The sequence below is a fragment of the Oryctolagus cuniculus genome, chromosome 13 (genome assembly GCF_964237555.1).
Source record: "Oryctolagus cuniculus chromosome 13, mOryCun1.1, whole genome shotgun sequence".
NCBI classification, from domain to species: Eukaryota; Metazoa; Chordata; class Mammalia; order Lagomorpha; family Leporidae; genus Oryctolagus; species Oryctolagus cuniculus.
Genome location: NC_091444.1, coordinates 59,584,125 through 59,604,787, shown reverse-complemented (window position 1 = coordinate 59,604,787; position 20,663 = coordinate 59,584,125). Strand labels below are relative to the sequence as shown.

The 20,663-nt window shown below is 36.8% G+C and overlaps 1 long non-coding RNA gene across 2 annotated transcripts in view; it reads left to right on the top strand.

The window, feature by feature from the left end:
• LOC103350916 (uncharacterized) overlaps nt 1-20,663 on the top strand; it is a 234,390-nt gene that overhangs the window by 204,885 nt on the left and 8,842 nt on the right. The gene's annotated exons all lie outside the window — the stretch shown is intronic.

The following is a 20,663-nucleotide window of genomic DNA, read 5'->3' as shown; positions in this document are numbered from 1 at the left end:
GATTAGTCACATTATAATTTGTATAACATTTTTCTATATGTTGTATTTCAAAAACTTTTATTGGCTTTATTTACCAAAATAAATAACTCAATGGAAGAGGCAACTAACCTGTGAGACTGGATATTTTAGATTAAGATAACAGGACAGCATCATGGATATCCACACAAAAAATACAATTGTCATGTCAGTTAAAAGTTTAGAATTAAGATTTTGTAGTTTTGTTTTAAACAAAGTCCAGTATTATGTATGTTCATAATACTTCGGTACAGTATTTTTTCTAGGAAAATATTTCCATCTTATATCAACTTACTAAGAGAAAATGTATTTATTCTCTTTAAATATTTAGCTATTTCATACTTTTACATCAGTCTCTTTTGTCCTTTATTAATATCTTAAGCTAACTCACCTTTAAAGTTAACACACTTTTTCAAAATATTCTCCACATCAATTTGATAAATACAATTCATGCAGTAAAATTTAGAAAATTTCAATATTAAGATATATTACATGTGACAACCACTTCTTTAAGCTAGTTCTAAGCAGAAATTTGCTGATTTAACACTTTTAGATAAAAGTAAGGCATGCTGATAATGGTGAAATGAAGTAAGTGAAATATGTTGTACTTGAGACATTTAACAGAGCACAATGGTGCTGTCTCACTATGTTCTAAACAGCAAATGTTCTCAGATCAATGAATACCATTTATTGATACTACTTATGCTGTTTTTGGACTAATCCCTCACCATACATATTCTAGCCCAGAACTGGGGGCCATCACAGACACCATGTTTAGGATAGCTTTCCTTAGCACAACTCAAAGCAAATACTGTTGGAGTATAGGCTGTCCTTCTAGTCATAAGAGAAAACTGTTAGAAGCATGCTTCTATATTATTTCAGATGTTATTTTGCATGTTAAATGCCATATTTTATACATTGATTTGCTATCTGATTAAAAATTCATGTGAATGCATTATAATGGGCAAATGAGATAACTGTCATGATCAAAGTGCCAATTAATATAATCACTGTCATCACAGATGAATACATTAGGTAACAATAAAATCCCCATTTTGCAACTTGTGGCAATGGCCAGATTTTTTTTTTTTTTTTTTGCCTCAGGAAGGAGGGGGTCTAAGACTACAACAAAACACATCAGGTGAGATTATGTAGGAAATCAAGTTCCAATTTATAATTGAGTCATGTCTCTCATACACACACTTGAATGTCCAAGTAACAGCAATTCATACTGTTAGCACATAATGTAAATTTTTAAGTGTGTGTATTCTACTGAGGCTTAATGCTATAACGAGTACTCAAACAGTATATTTCACTTTGTGTTTCTATGGGGGTGCAAACTGTTGAAATCTTTACTTAATGTACACTAAACTGATCTTCTGTAAAAAAAAAAAAAAAAAAAAAAAAAAAAAAAGAAATTATCAATTCCCAACTTGACTCTCACTGGGATTAAACATGACAATAGGTCTGATCTGATTTCATCATCATTTAAAAAAAAATCATCTATTATTTTTCACTTTATGTTTCTGTGTGGGAACAAACTGTTGAAATCCTTACTTAAGGTATACTAAGCTGATCTTCTGTATATTAAGATAATCGAAAATGAATCTTGATGTGAATGGAAGGGAAGAGGGAGTGGGAAAGGGGAGGGTTGTGGGTGGGAGGGACGGTATGGGGGGGAAAGCCATTGTAACCCATGAGTCGTACTTTGGAAATTTATATTCATTTAATAAAAGATAAAAAAAAAAGTGTGTGTATTCTAAATTTAAAGTTTAGAGAAGTGTATATTGGATTAGTTTGTTAGAGTGGATCTCCCATGACTGAATTCTGGTAGCCTTATAAGGAAATAGACAATATAAAGAAACATGTGAGATCACTGGATCCAGATTTCACTAGCAAGACAACCACCAGATGGGGACCATATATACGGCACCTCCATAAATCTGAGGTGATTATTGAAGGGGTAACTCTAATGTAATAATGGTGGGAATATAAATTAATACAACTACTGTGGAAAGCAGTATGGATAGTTCTTAAAAAGCTACAAATAGAATGGTCATACTATCCAGCTATCCACTAACATGTATATATCTGAAAGCCTTAAAATCATTATATTAAAGAGATACCTGGTTTACATGTTTGTTGCAGCACTGTTGACAATAGCCAGATATGGAATTCAAATTTTCCTTTTTTTTAACTTTTATTTAATTAATATAAATTTCCAAAGTACGGCTTATGGATTACAATGGCTTCCCCCCCCATATCGTCTCTCCCACCCGCATCCCTCCCCTTTCCCACTCCCTCTCCCCTTCCATTCACATGAGGATTCATTTTCGATTCTCTTTATATACAGAAGATCAGTTTAGCATACATTAAGTAAAGATTTCAACAGTTTGCTCCCACACAAAAAGTGAAAAATAATAGATGATTTTTTAAATGATGATGAAATCAGATCAGACCTATTGTCATGTTTAATCCCAGTGAGAGTCAAGTTGGGAATTGATAATTTCTTCTTTTTTTTTTTTTACAGAAGATCAGTTTAGTATACATTAAGTAAAGATTTCAACAGTTTGCACCCCCATAGAAACACAAAGTGAAATATACTGTTTGAGTACTCATTATAGCATTAAGTCTCAATGTACAGCACATTAAGGACAGAGATCCTACGTGAGGAGTAAGTGCACAGTGACTCCTGTTGTTGACTTTACAAATTGACACTCCTGTTTATGGCATCAGTAATCTCCCTATGCACCAGTCATGAGTTTCCAAGGCTATGGAAGCCTTTTGAGTTCACCGACTCTTATCTTGTTTAGACAAGGTCATAGTCAAAGTGGAGGTTCTCTCCTCCCTTCAGAGAAAGGTACCTCCTTCTTTGAAGACCTGTTCTTTCCACTGGGCCACTGGGATCTCACTCACAGAGATCTTTCATTTAGGGTTGGTTGTTTGTTTTTTTTTTTTTTTTTTTTTTTTTTTGCCGGAGTGTCTTGGCTTTCCATGCCTGAGATACTCTCATGGGCTTTTCAGCCAGATCGGAATGCCTTTAGGGCTGATTCTGAGGCCAGAGTGCTGTTTAGGACATCCGCCATTCTATGAGTCTGCAGAGTATCTCGCTTCCCATGTTGGATCACTCTCCCCTTTATTTATTCTATCAGTTAGTATTAGCAGGTACTAGACTTGTTTATGTGCTCCCTTTGACTCTTAGTCCTTTCATTATGATCAATTTTGAACTGAAATTGATCACTTGGACTGGTGAGATGGCATTGGTACATGCCACCTTGATGGGATTAAATTGGAGTCCCCTGGTATGTTTCTAACTCTACCATTTGGGGCAAGTCAGCTTGAGCATGTCCCAAATTGTACATCTCTTCCCTCTCTTATTCCTACTCTTATGTTTAACAGGGATCACATTTCAGTTAAATTTCAACACTTAAGAATAACTGTGTATTAATTACAGAATTAAACCAGTCATATTAAGTAGAACACATTTTCTAAGATAAGCCATGAGAAAGATGGATTCCTTAAGCCATGAAACCAGAAACAGCCCAGTTTCTAGGTGGTAGAGTAGGGAGAGAGAAGAGTTTAAAAAGTGGAGAGAGTGCAGTCTCAGGGAAGAGGTAGGGAGAAAATGGCAGAGGAAACTCTATGGAAATTAGAGGGACACAGTGGACCTATGTGGAGGGCATGGATGCCCACAGCTCAGATCAGCAGCAGCCAATAGCCTATGTACCAGTATGGCAAATTGAAGTGAGACCAGACCATAGCAGCAAGAGCCACTGGTGCTAAAGCAGCAGTAAGAGCCTGCAGGGAACCTGGCTTGAAGCCCTATGGGAGATAGTGTACCTACCAAACTAGAGGAGGAGGACAAAGAGAGATGGTTCTCTCTCCTCCATCACTTTACAATGGTGCCATGTAACAAGCCAATACAGTGGAAGTCAATTTGTACATATGTAACAGCTACATCAGCTTGTGTCTGGGCCCAGCAACTAGCCAACTGGAGACTCCTGACTGGTGAGGGGAACTAACAGGGGGTTGGGAGCTCATGACTGTAGGAGGCTTCTGTCCTGTTACTATGAAAAAAAAAAAAAACAGGCTGTGGGGGAGGACTCACTGTGTCGCTGAGACTTTAAGCACTCACTGTGGGAGACTCCACACACTTAGGGCTTCCTGGTTATATGGTGAGGGACATTGCTGGGGAACCTGAGCTCACACTGAGGACTGAACATATCTTTTGTGTGGTCATTGGGCCACAGTGGACGAATACTGTATCCATTGGGGCTAGCTCTCAAGCACTGGTCTCCTTTGAGCAGAATAAACCTCCTCTCTGATTAAAAAAAAGATTTACAATGCCAAATATGTGTGTGTCATCTTAGACATGCCCTTTATTCTGGAGAACTGAACATAGGTCCCTGGCCACACCCACCAAAAGTCTCAAGATATTCACTGAAAGAAGACACTCCACTTATCTACAGAGCCAAAGTCCAGAGATAAAAGCTGCCACAGCAAAAATAAATAAATAAATAAATAAATAAATTAAAAAATGAGTATCTGCCTCCAACAGAACACAGCACTTTAATACTAGATTGTGAACATGATAAGCTGGAAAAAATGGAATTAAAAAATTGATCATAAGATTACATAGAAGTGGCCGGCGCCGCAGCTCACTAGGCTAATCCTCGGCTTTGTGGCGCCGGCACACGGGGTTCTATTCCCGGTCGGGGCGCCGGATTCTGTCCCAGTTACCCCTCTTCCAGGCAGCTATCTGCTGTGGCCAGGGAGTGCAGTGGAGGATGGCCCAAGTGCTTGGTCCCTGTACCCCATGGGAGACCAGGAGAAGCACCTGGCTCCTGCCATCTGAGCAGCGCGCTGAGCCGGACGCGGTGGCCATTGGAGGTTGAACCAATGGCAAAGGAAGACCTTTCTCTCTGTCTCTCTCTCTCTCACTGTCCACTCTGCCTGTCCAAAAAATAAATAAATAAATAAATAAATAAATAAATAAAGATTACATAGAAGTAATCAGAAACAAATGCATGGACCACTGAAATCTGTACAGGACATGAAAGAAAATTTCTCTTATGAAATTGAGAACTTAGAGAAATCAAAATAAAATGAAGAATTCAATAGACCAAATAAAAATGCAGTGGAAAGCCTTAACAACTGAATTGGTGAGGCAGAAGAAAGATTATCAGAATTAGAAGACAAAGCACAGGAAATTACACCATCAAACCTAAAACAATAAAAGGAAAAGAGAAAATTAAAAAACACCATTACTATCAAATGATCCAACATATGGGTTCCTGAAATGCCTTAAGGCTTGGAGAGAGAAAGGATTAGAAGGTTTTTTTAGTGAAATAAGAGAAAACTTCCTTATTTTGGAGAAAGAAAAGGACATCCAAGTAAAGAAAAAAACATAAAACTCCTAATAGACATCATAAAAGATCTTCACAACAACACATTGTAATCAAACTCTCCAGAGTAAAACAAAGATTCTAAAATGTGCCTGAAAAAAACGCTAGAATACTTTCTGAAGCTCTCCAATTAGACTCATGGCTTACTTCTCATCAGAAACCCTACAGGCCAAGAGATTATGGCAAGATATACTCCAACTTGTAAAAGAAAAAAAACTGTCAGCTAGAATACTGTGCATTGCAAAGCTCTCATTTATGAATGAAGGTGAAATAAAGACCTTTCATAACAAACAGCAATTGAAAGAATTTGTCACCACCCGTCCAGCCCCACAAAAGACGCTTAAGGGTGTGCTGCACACAAAAACATGGTCATCACTATGAAAGAAAGTGAAGAAATGAACTCTCAAAGTTCAAAAGGAAATTCAAAGTAAAAAATAGGAATATTTTTTGAAAAATGGCAGGGCAAAGTTATTACTTATCAATAGTCACCTTGAATGTAAATATCTCAACTCCACAGTTAAAAGACACAGACTGGCTGAATGGATTAAAAAACAAAGCCCATCTATTTTCTGCCTACAAGAAACACATCTCTCCAACAAGGATGCGTGTAGACTGACAATGAAATAGATAGACATGCCAACCGAAACCAAAAAAGAGCTGGTGTAGCTATCCTAATATTACATAAAAAAATAGACTTCAACACAAAAGTGTTAAAAGAGAAAGAGGGGCATAATGTAATGATTAAGGTATCAATTCAACAGGAATATTTCACTATTATAAATGTGTATGCACCACACCTAATTACAGGGCACCTGGCTGTTTAAAAGAAATGTTAAGGGATCTAAAGGGAGATATAGACTCAAATACGATAGTAATGGGGGGTTTCAACACCCCACTTTCAGCAATGCACAGATCTACCAGACAGAGAAGCAACAAGGAAACAGCAGATTTAATCGACACTATTGACCAAAAGGACCGAACAGATATTTACAGAACTTTTCATCCTACAACTGCAGAATACACACATTCTTCACACCAGTTCATGGAACTTTCTCTAGGATTGACCACATACTAGGCCATAAAGCACATCTTAGCAAATTCAACAAAATTGAAATCATACCATCCGTCTTGTACCACAATGGAGTGAAATGAAATCAGCAACTCAGGAATCTCTAGAACATATGCAAACATATGGAGACTGAACAACATGCTCCAAAATGAACAGTGGTCATAGAAAAAAATCTAAAGAGAAATCCAAAAATTTCTGGAAACAAATGAAGATGACAACAGAACATAACAAAATTTGTAGGATACAGCAAGAGTGTTAAGGGGAATTTTTATAGCAAATGGTGGTGTGGTGCCTACATAAAGAAATTGGAAAGGCACCAGATAAATGACCTATCAATGCATTTCAAAAACCTAGAAAAAGAACAGCAAACCAAACCCAAAATTAGGAGAAAAGAAATAATTAAAATAATTAGAGAATAAACTAAATTGAAAAAAATCGAACCAAAAGCTGGTTTTTGAAAAAAATAAAATTGCCACACCATTGACCCACCTAACCAAAAAAAGGAGAGAGCAGGAAATAATCAATAAAATTAGAGATGAAAAAGGAAATTTAACAACAGGCACCACAGAAATAAAAACAATCATCAGAAATTACTATAAAGAGCTGTATGCCAACAAACTGGGAAAACTAGAAGAAATGGATAGATTCCTGGACACATACAACCTACCTGAATTGAGCCATGAAGACATAGGAAACCTAAAAGACCCATTACCAAGACAGAAATTGAATTAGTAATAAAGACCCTTCCCACAAAGAAAAGCACAGGACTGGATGGTTTCCTTGCTGAATTCTACCAGACACTTAAAGAATAACTAACTCCAATTCTTCTGAAGTTATTCAAAACAAATGAAAGATAATAAATCCTTCAAAATTCTTTCTATGAAGCCAGCATTACCTTAATTCCTAAACCTGAAAAAGATGCAACAGAGGAAGAGAATTACAGACCAATTTCCCTGATGAACATAGATGCAAAATCCTCAATGAAATTCTAACCAATTGAATCCAACAACACATCAGAAAGATCATCCACCCAGACCAAGTGAGATTTATCCTGGTAGGCAGGGATGGTTCAACATTTGTAAATCCATCAATGTGATGCATCACTTTAATACACTGCAAAACAAAAACTATATGAAAATCTCAGTAGATGCAGAGAAAGCATCTGATAAAATACAACACTCTTTCATGACAAAAACTATAAGCATACTGGGTATGGAAGGAACATTCTTCAACACAATCAAGGTAATTTATGACAAAACCAGAGCCTGCATCCTACTGAATGAGGAAAATTTGGAAGCATTCCCATTGAGATCCAATAGCAGACAAGCATGCCTCCTCTCACCTTACAATTTAATATAGTTCTGGACGTTTTAGCCAGAGGCATTAGGCAAGGGACTATTTGCAAACTATGTAATTGATGAAATATTAATAACCAGCATATATAAAGAGATCAGCAAACTCCCAACAACAAAACAAACAATGCACTTAAGAGATGGGCAAATGACTTAAACATTTTTCAAAAGAAAAAATCCAAATGGCCAACAGACACATGAAAAAATGCTCAGGATCAGTAGCTGTCAGGGAAATACAAATCAAAATCACAATGAAGTTTCACCTCAACAGAGTTAGAATGGCTTTCATACAGAAATCAACAAACAAATGCTGGTGAGGATGAAGGGGAAAAGGTGCCCTAATCCACTGTTGGTGGGAATGTAAACTGGTAAGGCCACTATTGAGATACATCAGAAATATGAATATAGACCTATCATATAACCTAGCCATCCCACTCTATGGAATTTACTCAAGGGACATGAAATCAGTGATCTGTACCTCCATGTTTATTGCAGCTCAATTCACAATAGCTAAAACATGGAATCAACCTAAACGCCCATCAACGGATGACTGGATAAAGAAACTAAGGGATATGTACTCCACAGAATACTACATAGTGGTTAAAAATGAAATCCTTGGGGCTGGTGCTGTGGCTCCTAGCTGCTCCTCTTGTGATCCAGCTCTCTGCTATGGCCTGGGAAAGCAGTGTAAGATGGCCCAAGTCCTTGGGCCCCTGCATCCACATGGGAGACCCAGAAGAAGCTCCTGGCTCCTGACTTCAGATCAGCTCAGCTCTGGCTATTGCAGCCATCTGGGGAGTGTACCAGTGGATAGAAGACCTCTCTCTGTCTCTACCTCTCTCTGTAACTCTGTTTTTCAAATAAATAAAGTAAATCTTTAAAAAAAGTCATTTGCAAATAAATGGATGAATCTGAAAAACATCATACTTATTGAAATAAGCCAGTCCCAAAAAGACAAATACCATATATTTTCCTTGATCTGTTAGAACTAATTGAGCACCTAAAATGTAATCTGTAGAAGTGAAATTGACGCCTTGTACTGCCCTTATCTTGACTGTTAAGGGACTGTTTTTTTTGAATTTCATTTATTTATACTATTTGTTGAACTCTTTACTTATCATAGAGTTAATCATATTTGTATAAAGACAATTGAGCATAGATCTCAGTAAAAAATAAGAGTAGGAATAAGAGAAGGAGGAGGATGTTTGTAGCTGTATAGTTCTGCATACATTCCTGTGAACTTACTTCTAAGGGTACAGTTTAAAAACTTGTCATGGGACTCCAAATCCCATTAAGCTTGATGGTAAAACTGCCATCTTAATTTTTAAAGTGATCATTTTAAGAGTCAAATTGAACATATAAAGAAGATTAATTGTTAAAGTGGTCATATAAATGGGATCAAGTGCCTGGTAATAACAATAGAATTAAAAAGGAGAGAATCCAACATGTGAAACCGTCCACACAGCAGACTCATAGAATGACCATCATTTTAAGTAACTCTGACCTCAGAATCAGCCCTTAAGGCTGTCCTGTAAAGCCCATTAGAGCATTTCAGGCATGAAAAGCCAAGACACTATGGCAAAAAAAAAAAAAAAAAGAAAATGTCCTACATGAAGGATCTCTGTGAATGAGATCCCAGTGGAAAGAAGTGGCCATCAAAGAAGGATGTACTCTTTTCTAAGGGGAGGGAAATTCCATTTTCTTATATTCTTGTACAAATACTGACTGAGTTTGTGGACTCAAAATGCTTCCATACTTTAGGCAGCTCATGTCAAGTGCCTCGATTGGTCACTGACCTCATACATAGGAGTATTAATTGTTTAATTTACAACAGAAGTCCCTGTGTACTAACTCCCCACACAGGACCTCTCTTCTCAATGAATTGTATTATCAGAGTTAACTGTAAAATGTGTTCTCAAGCAGTTTTTGTGTCTGGGTGTGTGTGTGAATTGTTGAAATTTTTACTTAGTCTAGAGTTGGTCTTCTGTGTACAAATTTAATTGAAAATGAATCTTAATGGAGAATGGGAATGGCAAGGGGACAGGGAAGAGGAGGAGGGGTGGAAGTGTAGGTGGGAAGATAGGTGTGGTGGGAAGAATCACTGTACTCCTAAAGTTATACTTATGTAATTTCTATTCCTTAAAAAATAAAAAAAATCAAAAGAAAAAGACAGCAGATACAGTCATATTCCCTCTCTCTCACACGTGCATGCACATACAGATAGGGATACTATTCATGCATTAAAAAGAATGACATCATATCATTTATTTTCATTTGTTTTACTCTCCAGATGCCTGCATCCTGGGGTGGTTTTAGGCTAGGCTGAAACCAGGATCCCAGAACTCAATATAGGTTTCCCACATCGGTGGCAATGATATAGGTACTTGATTCATTGTTTTCTGCCTTTGATGGTATGCACTGGCAAGAAGCTGGAATCAGAAGTGGATAGGGAAATTAAACAGGAGCACTCTAGGATGGGAGGCAGGTGTCCCAAGTAGCATCTTAACTGCTATGCCAAATGCCCACCCCAGAAATTCTTCAATATTTAGAGAATAACTTTTACAAATCTTGAAAGTTTCTAAGAAAAGTTAAATTTTCATAGATTATGTTCCCATCATTCTACTCTAAAACTCCATGACTCAATTGTTTTACTACACAGACGTGTCCTAATTGTATATATGGGTTGGCCTTTATAAAGACATGTGTTTGTGGTGATTTGCCTCCTTATGCTTAATTTAGTATATTTTCTAAGTTTGATGTACTTGTTTTCAAATTATTGTTAAGTTTCAGACTTTGGATATCATACGCTTTACATAGAAACTACAATCCTCAAGAAACACATTATGTGATTGCTTTGTTAAATCAGTATCTTGGGGCTGGCACTGTTAGGTAGCAGGTAAAGTCAATACCTGCAGTGCCAACATCCCATAGGGACAGTGGTTCAATTTGGGCCCCTGAACCCACGTGGGAGGCCCAAAAGAAGCTCCTCCTGGCTTTGGGTCTGCCCAACTTCAGCCATTTTGGGAGTGAACCAGCAGACAGAAGACATGTCTCTCTCTCTTTGCCTCTGCCTCTCTATAGTCTCCCTTTCAAATAAATATATATCTTTTAAAAATAATTATCTTCTAGAAGATATTTTTATATCCTGAAATAAGGGAGCAGAAAATCAGAAGATACTGAACAGTTTTGTTCAAAAAATAGTTGAAATTGCATTACATGAAAACAGAATTACTTCTGAAGTGCACTGAGTAAGAAAAATAAATCTGAAGGCAAAAATGAAGAAAAACCCAAATTTTCTCTTTTTTAAGATGACTAGAGGGAAAACAGATGTTAAGGAACACAAAATGCTAATTATAATGTTCAGTTAAGAGAAATGATTATCAGCAAAAGTAGAAAAAAGGGGGAAGGAATTACAGCAATGTAAATTGAATGACATAATGTTGGGATTCAACAAAATCTATTTCATTTTGTTCAGAGCATGCAAAGCAGTAAAGCAAAGAAATTAAAGAGCTAGTGAACAAAACAATCGGTAAACAAAACAGTGGGAATTCAGCTGCTAGCTTCAACAAAGGTAGAATGCTATTGAGTGAGGAAATGACAACTGTGAATAAAAGCCTCTGCTCTAGTATGTGGATGCTCTTTGGGGCTTAGTGGGGGTTAGTTGGAACTTTGGGGGAAACTCATTAAAAAGTTAAGAATGAGCTCATTAAGCATATTTTCATTATGCCTATTAGCTATACAGTTATAGAGTTAATAACTAGGGACAACGTTTCATTTGGGGATTTTAATAAACAAAGGGCAAGCATGATTCCCTTTAAAGCTTGACACAATAGCTACAGCCTGGCCAAAATTGAGGAGGTGAAATTTCAACATCCGTAGACTATTTATAGCAAGATTATCGGCCACATTCAGAATTAATACCCAGATTAAACTATATTGATTCACGTTTAGACCCTAAACCTCTAGAATAGGAAAGGGATCACCTATAATAGTCCTTTTTTACTTGCAAGTTTTTAATCCAAAATGCTCTACTATATTCAATATGTCTGTACTTAAACATCTAAACACATCAGAACCTCCCATTTTTAAAACTTTTGTTTTCCTCCATGATAAGCCAGTCCAGTAATAGCAGAATTTATCTGGCTTTAAAAAGGTGTTTTTTTTTTTAAATTTCTAAACTAAATCACATGTTGATGTAGTATAGATATTAGTTTGAGTGTTCCCCCCAAAGATCTTGTGCTATGGGCTTGATCCTCAAAGTCTTATATTAATGGTATTCAGGGGGTGGAAATTTATTGTGATGCTTAGTAGGGAGATTTCAGGAAGTCATAGCTTGGTATAGGTTGCTAGAGAGGAGTCCCTGTACTTCTGTCATGGTGACTTTACAAGACAAACATAAATAGAATTGTGCTCACTCTTGCTATGCTTGCTCTATGCTGACTTGGGGCTGCCAACAAGAACACCATCACCAGACTGAATCAATGTGCTTGTATGATATTGGGCTGTGAACTCCAAAACAGCTATCCAAAATAAATCCTACTCCTTAATAGCTTGTCTTAGCTACTTCATTGTAGCAATGAGGTTATATTACATTTTAATTCAGTAAGTATATTGAATTTCCATTGTATGTCAAACAGTCAACTGGTTGCTCTACAGAATACAAAGATTATCAAGGCAACCTTTGGCTGAAGGACTTGTCCTATGTAGAAAAACAATAATGGTAGCTCCCACCTGAGAGATATCCAAGATGGCTGAAGCCACACAGACCTCAGCCATAGAAAGATACCATCAAAGCAGAGGAAGAACACATTCCTAGGGGATGAATTGAGAGAAATTCTCAGTGGAGAAGTGACAGAACTGAGCAGATGCAATGTTGAACAGTGAGGAAAGAGGCTAGACATGCTCCCATGGCTGGCTGCTCTGTCAACAATCCATGCAGCTGTGCAGTCAGGCCCCAGCTGGGAAACACCATCTTGCCAAGGTAGCAAGAAGTTGCGGTAGCACCCCTCCACCAACATCTTTCATTGAGTGGGAATTCCACAGTAGTCCACCGACTTCAGTTGTAGCCTATGGAGTGGAGAGGAGTCTCAGAGACTACTTTGCTTGGAAAAGCAAAGCCACATTGCCTGGCTACCCACTCTCATCTCTTCCCAAGTATCTGATGCTGAACTCAGTTCTGAGTCCATGGAGCTACCAGAAACAATTAGAGCCAGAGACAAGGCAATTTACAGGGAAAAGAGCACACACCTGCATCTGCTACTGTGGGAATCCTATGCACAGGTCCTGAGGCTGTACTTAACTCACTCTGTGTGGGGGCCGGTGCCGTGGCTCAGTAGGCTAATCCTCCGCCTTGCAGCGCTGGTACACCGGGTTCTAGTCCCGGTCGGGGCGCCGGATTCTGTCCCGGTTGCCCCTCTTCCAGGCCAGCTCTCTGCTGTGGCCCGGGAGTGCAGTGGAGGATGGCCCACGTGCTTGGGCCCTGTACCCCATGGGAGACCAGGAGAAGCACCTGGCTCCTGCCATCGGATCAGTGCTGTGCGCCGGCCACAGCGTGCCAGCCGTGGTGGCCATTGGAGGGTGAACCAACGGCAAAGGAAGACCTTTCTCTCTGTCTCTCTCTCTCACTGTCCACTCTGCCTATCAAAAAAAAAAAAAAAAAAAAAAAAAAAAAAAAAAAAAAAACAACAACACCTCATTCTGTGTGATCCAGGGAGATCCCCTCAGCTTCTTGGGACCAGCAGCAGTCCATAAAAATCCAGACCCAACCTGAGGAAGTTCCTTCTGTACATCCTTTGTCATGGTGCGGACAGCTCCAGGCACAAACCCCACTGTCACTCTTTCATGTTTGCGAGAACTGTTGGCAGTTCCTTGTGCCTTCGAGAGCCAGGAAAATTGATACTGGTACTGCAATATTTGGAGTAACTGTACTCATTTTCAGGTATATAGTGCCCTACCAGCATCACTGTGCTGCAGGCAAGTAGCTACCACTATCCCCAATTCCTGGCTCTCACCTTGCTAGACCTGCCTACCTCACTCTATCCTGCAACCCTAGGACTACAATTTCCAGTACCAATTTCCTCAAAATTACTGGAATCTACCTGGTGGGACTAGGGGGAGAATCTGTCTTTATTTCACCTCTCCAGACCCATATATGCCAGTACAAATTCTTTATACCTTGGAGTCATCCTATAGGAGCAGAACAGGGTTCAGTTCATATACTCCCATCTGTGGACTACAGTTTTTAGTGTTGTACACCCAACCACAAGTAGGACTCCTTAAATAAGACCTGGGGAAGGTTCTGTTCACATCACTCCATCATAGAGCCACAGCTATTGTTGCATCAAGTCCCATCATCACCCAGGCTTGCCAGTAGGGTAAGGTCTTAAAAAGTACTTAAAAAGTAGCATGAATGAAAAATTCACCAAGGAGACAGAAATCATTAAAAATAACCAAAAAGAAAATTTGAAGATGAAAACTTCCAATCAATTAAATAAAAAGTTGATGAGCTTCAACAGCAGAATAGACAAAAGAATTTCTGATCAAGAGAACAAGACATTTCAAGTAACCCAATCAGAAAAAATAAAAAATTATAAAGAATGAAGAAAGATTATACACAATGTGGGATACTATTTAGTTACTAAATATTCCTATTATAAGGCTTCCTGAAGGAGAACAGAAGGAAAAAGTCATCGAGGACTTGCTAAATAGACGGAAACTTCCCAAGTTTTGAATGCAGGTACAGAAAGCCTAAAGGACCCCAACCAAACTCAACCAAAACCTATCTTCTGCAAGGCATATGGTATTTAAATTGTCTAAAGTTAAGGACAATGAGAATCCTAAAGACCATACAAAGTGTCAAGTTACAGATAAAGAAAATCCAATTACACTAACAGCAGACTTCTCTCAGCAGAAACTTACAGGCTAGAAGAGTAGGGTGATATATTCAAGGTTTTAAAAGAAAAATACTTTCAAATGAGATTATATCCAGTGTTATCCTTCAGACGTGAAGGAGAAATAAGACATGTCACATATAATCAAAAACAGAATTAACCACCAGAGAACAGCCTTACAAGAAATTCTGAAGGAGTCCTAGATTAAAAGTAAACATCATGAAAACACATGATACTACTAGATTCACTAACAGAAGAGGTACAATCAATAAACAATCAACAAAATGACAAGTCCAAGTTCTTATTTGCCAATACTAACCTTGATTATAAATAACTCAATTCACAAATAAAGATACACATAAACTGAAAGTGAAGGGCTAGAAAATGATATCCCAGGCAAATGGAAACTAAAAATGAGCAAGAGTTGCATAACACTTTAAGTGAAAAACTATAAAAAGTGAGGAAAAAGAACATTATATTGATAAGAGGCTCAAATCAGCAAGAGGGTATTAAAATCTTATATATGCACCCAATACAGGGACAATCATACATCTACAGCAAATATTATAAGACCTAAGGGAAAGATAAATGCCAATACAATAATAGTGGTGAGCATCAAACCCACTGTCATCAATGGACAGATCATCTAGGCAGAAAATCAAAAAGCATACATTGGTGTCCAACCATACTATTGAGCAAATGAACCACTCAAGCTGCAGAATCTTATTTTCAGCACATGGAACATTCTCCAAAGTAGACTATATATTAGAGCACATATCAAGTATTAGTAAATTTACAAAGATTGACATCATACCATGTATCATCTGAGATCACAAAGTCAAAACTAAAAATCAGCACTAAGTAGAAAAAACAGAACATTTACTAGCATGGAAATTAAACAACATGCTACTGATTGACAAATGGTAACTTAAAAAAGCAAAAAAAGCTTTCTTAAATTAAATGAAAATGAAGATATACCAAAACCTATGGGATATAGCAAAAGTAGTATAAAGAATGAATATTATAGCCTTAAATACCTCCATTAAAAAATAGAAGGGTCTCAGATGATTTACTAATATATCTTGAGGACTTAAAAATAACAGCAAACCAGACCAAAAATTAGCAGGAAGCAAGAAATATGGATCAGAGCAGAAATAAATGAAACTGAAACTACAAAATAATGCAAAAGATCTGTGAAACAAAAGTTGTTTTCTGTGAAGATAAACAAAATAATAGACAAATCCTTAGCCAGACTAACAAAGAAAAAAGAAAAAACTAATTAGAGATGGAAAAGAAACATCGCAACTGACACCCCTTAAATACAAAGGATTGTAATAAATTACTATGGATAGCAATAGGCTAACAAATTGGAAAATTAAAGAAATGGGCAAATTCCTGGATACATATAATCTACCAAGATTAAATCAATAACTATAAAAAATATACATGGACTCATAACAAGTTACATAACTGATGCACTATTTAAAACTCTCATCAAGGAAAAGTCCAGGGCCAGATTGCTTTAAAACAGAAATCTATGAAACCTTTAAGATGAACTAACTCCAATACTTTTCAAACTATTCCAAAAATAATGAACCGGATGAAATACTACCTTACTCTTTTTATGCTTCCAGCAACAACTCTGATGCCAGAACCAAAGACACAATGTGGAAGTAAAACTATAGATGCACATCCTTGATGAACACAGATGCAAAAATTCTCAACAAAATACAAGCAACTGAATCAAATGCCATATCAAACAGATCAGACATCACAATCAAATGGGATTTTTCCCAGGGATCTAAGGATTGTTCAACATGATGTAAATGTCATAAATCATGTCAAAAGCCTGATGAACAAAAAACATATGGTCATCTCAATATATGCAGATAAAGCATTTGATGAGATATACTAAGCTATAGCCCTTCACAGATTAAATATGGAAGGCAAGTAGTTTAAAATTATAAAGGCCATACATGACAAATCAATAGCCAACATTATACCGAATGGGGAAAAGTTGAGACCATTTCCCCTCAGATCTGAAACATGACAAGGATGTTCACCTCTCTTATTTAGTAGATTATTGGAAATATTAGCAAGATTAATTAAGGAGGAAAAATAAATGAAGGCAATCAAAATTGGAATGGAAGTAGCCAAATATCTCTGTTTGTAGATGACATGGCATTATATATAGAAAAAAAATATAACACTCCTCCAAAAAGCTGTTAAGACTGAAAACCAATTTATAAAGTAACTTTTGCACCACTAATGATGAACCTGCTGAAAGAGAAGTCACAACATTAATCCCATAATAGCCACAAGAAAAATCAAATAATTTGGAATAAATTCAACTAAAGAAGAGTAAGATCTCCACAATGAGTGACTTGATCAGCATAGCCCTGACTGTTAATGAACAACTTAATACATTATCCCTCTTAGTAGTTTTTTTGTCTGTTCTACTTAATATGACTGGTTTAATTCTGTAATTAATACACAGTTATTCTTAAGTGTTGAAATTTAACTGAAATGTGATCCCTGCTAAACATAAGAGTGGGAATAAGAGAGGGAAGAGATGTACAATTTGGGACATGCTCAAGCTGACTTGCCCCAAATGGCAGAGTTAGAACATACCAGGGGACTCCAATTTAATCCCATCAAGGTGGCATGTACCAATGCCATCTCACCAGTCCAAGTGATCAATTTCAGTTCAAAATTGATCATAATGAAAGGACTAAGAGTCAAAGGGAGCACATAAACATGTCTAGTACCTGCTAATACTAACAGATAGAATAAATAAAGGGGAGAGTGATCCAACATGGGAAACGAGATACTCAGCAGACTCATAGAATGGCGGATGTCCTAAACAGCACTCTGGCCTCAGAATCAGCCCTAAAGGCATTCCAATCTGGCTGAAAAGCCCATGAGAGTATTTCAGGCATGGAAAGCCAAGACACTCTGGCAAAAAGATCTCTGTGAGTGAGATCCCAGTGGCCCAGTGGAAAGAACAGGTCTTCAAAGAAGGAGGTACCTTTCTCTGAAGGGAGGAGAGAACCTCCACTTTGACTATGACCTTGTCTAAACAAGATAAGAGTCGGTGAACTCAAAAGGCATCCATAGCCTTGGAAACTCATGACTGGTGCATAGGGAGATTACTGATGCCATAAACAGGAGTGTCAATTTGTAAAGTCAACAACAGGAGTCACTGTGCACTTACTCCTCATGTAGGATCTCTGTCCTTAATGTGCTGTACATTGAGACTTAATGCTATAATGAGTACTCAAACAGTATATTTCGCTTTGTGTTTCTATGGGGGTGCAAACTGTTGAAATCTTTACTTAATGTATACTAAACTGATCTTCTGTAAAAAAAAAAAAGAAGAAATTATCAATTCCCAACTTGACTCTCACTGGGATTAAACATGACAATAGGTCTGATCTGATTTCATCATCATTTAAAAAATCATCTATTATTTTTCACTTTATGTTTCTGTGTGGGAGCAAACTGTTGAAATCTTTACTTAATGTATGCTAAACTGATCTTCTGTATATAAAGAGAATCGAAAATGAATCTTGATGTTAATGGAAGGGGAGAAGGAGTGGGAGAGGGGAGGGTTGCAGGTGGGAGAGACGTTATGGGGGGGAAGCCATTGTAATCCATAAGCCGTACTTTGGAAATTTATATTCATTAAATAAAAGTTAAAAAAAAAGAAATACTACACAGCTAAAAAAAATTATAAAATATTAATGAAAGAAATCATCAAGAACCAGAAACAAAGATATTCCCTGCTCTAGGAATTTAAGAATCATTATCATCAAAATGTATATACTACCTATAAGAATCCACATATTGCATGCAATCCCTATGAAGATACCAGTGACATCCTTTGCAGAATTTTTAAAAAAAATCTAAAACTCCTGTGGAATCACAGAAGACCCCATGTAGCCAAAACAATCCTGAACAAAGACATCAAGCTGGAGGCATCACAGTGCCTTACTTCAAAGCACAGTACAAGCTATAGAGATAGTAGCAGTATAATACTGACATATAATCTGATGTATATAACAATTAAACAGATTAGAAAGCCCAGAAACCAATGAACATGAACAAAAGTGCCCAGACTATATGTTAGACAAATGATAATCTCATGAACAAATGGTGCCGGCAAAACTGGATCAATATATGTAGAAGAATGAAATTAGATCCCTCTCACCATATAGAAAAATCAATTCAAGATCACCAAAGACCCATATTTGAGACCTGAGACTATGATAATAGAAGGCAAAATATTAATATATTATAGAATATTCATCAACTCAAAAACTCAACATCAAAAATCAACCAATCCAGTTAAGAAATGGGCAAACGACCTCAATAAAGAGTTCTCAGAAGAAGAAATAAAAGTTGCCAACAGATATATGAAAAGATGCTCTATATCACTAGTCATCAAGGAAATGCAAATCAAAACCATGGTAACACCTCTTCCATGTCAGAATGGCTATTATCCAAAAGACCAAAAGTAACAAATACTAACAATGGTATGGAGAAACTGAAACCCTTTGGTAGGAATGTAAATTAGTCCAACCACTGTGTAAAACAGAACAGAGATTTCTTCAAGAACTATAGATAGATTTGCCATATGATCTAGCATTCCCAGTTCTGAGTATAGACCTAAAAGACACACACATATTGTATCACAGAGATACCTGCTCCACCAAGTTTATAGCAGTACTGTTTGGAATACTCAGCATATGCAATCAACCAAGAAGTCCATCATCATATAAATGGATTATGTGTTGTTTATGTGTAATATGTAAATACACAATAGAATATTATTCAGCCATAAAAATGAAATTGTATCATTTACAGAAGAAATAATTTTAACTGGAAGACATCATGTTGAGTGAATTAAAACTGAACACTGAAAGACAAATATCACATGTTCTCCATTATATGTACAAGCTAAAATGAGAAAAAAAGAGAAAAAAGTAGAAAAAATCCAAAACACAAACAAAAAAGCCATTTCTGTATGTCTAGGTGCATCAGTTTTGCTGAAAATATAGTATTTTGTCCCACTATTTTTTTCAAATTGTTAAAATGTACTACTATAGTTTTAATGATCTGACTATTTTAATCTTTATATTAATGAGACCAACATTTTTTATTTTATTATTTATGGCCCCCGCTATAGTCCTGCTGAATTATGGTCTTTTTGTTTTCATTTGTTTAACTCTTTATTTTGTGGATCCTTTAACTATTATATAAATTAAATATGTCCTTTCAAAAATAAAGTAGAATTAAAATAAATCTGTGTAAACTAGGCTCTAATCGTCAGATTCCTATATGTTGTCACTGGGGAACACAAAGTTTACATAACATTCAGAAAGTCAGTTAACTTAATGGTATTTATAGCCAATATGTTTCGATCATGTCACATTTTGCACAATAATCTGCTCTTTTCCCAGGTACAGAGTTATTTCTCCACCTTCTTCCTCAAAATTGATCAATCCTTGGTTATTTACCTTTTCTCCCTAATTGTTTTGATGTCTGCAGCTTCTTGGTCATTCATTCAACAATTACTGAATGTCCATATGACTGAGTAGTAATAATGATCCCCAATCATTCCACTTAGCATTCCATGCATTGTAGCAGGAATGGGAAAATCTTATTGAGTCCTGGTAAAATTTAATCCCTCCTCCAATCCTAATATATACTATACATATACTTTCTGTGGCTGAAATATTCTTAGAAGTATTAAGAGAGAAAAGGCTGAGGATCAGTAGCTGAGAATATGAAAGCACTGGATTTCATGCTGGAATTTTTAACATTTTATTTACAGAATTTCTGTTGTTTAGCTATTGACATTTTCAAATATAACCTTAGGCCTTGACAGTGACAAATGGTCTATATTGTTGGTTTAGGCTATAAAGTCAAC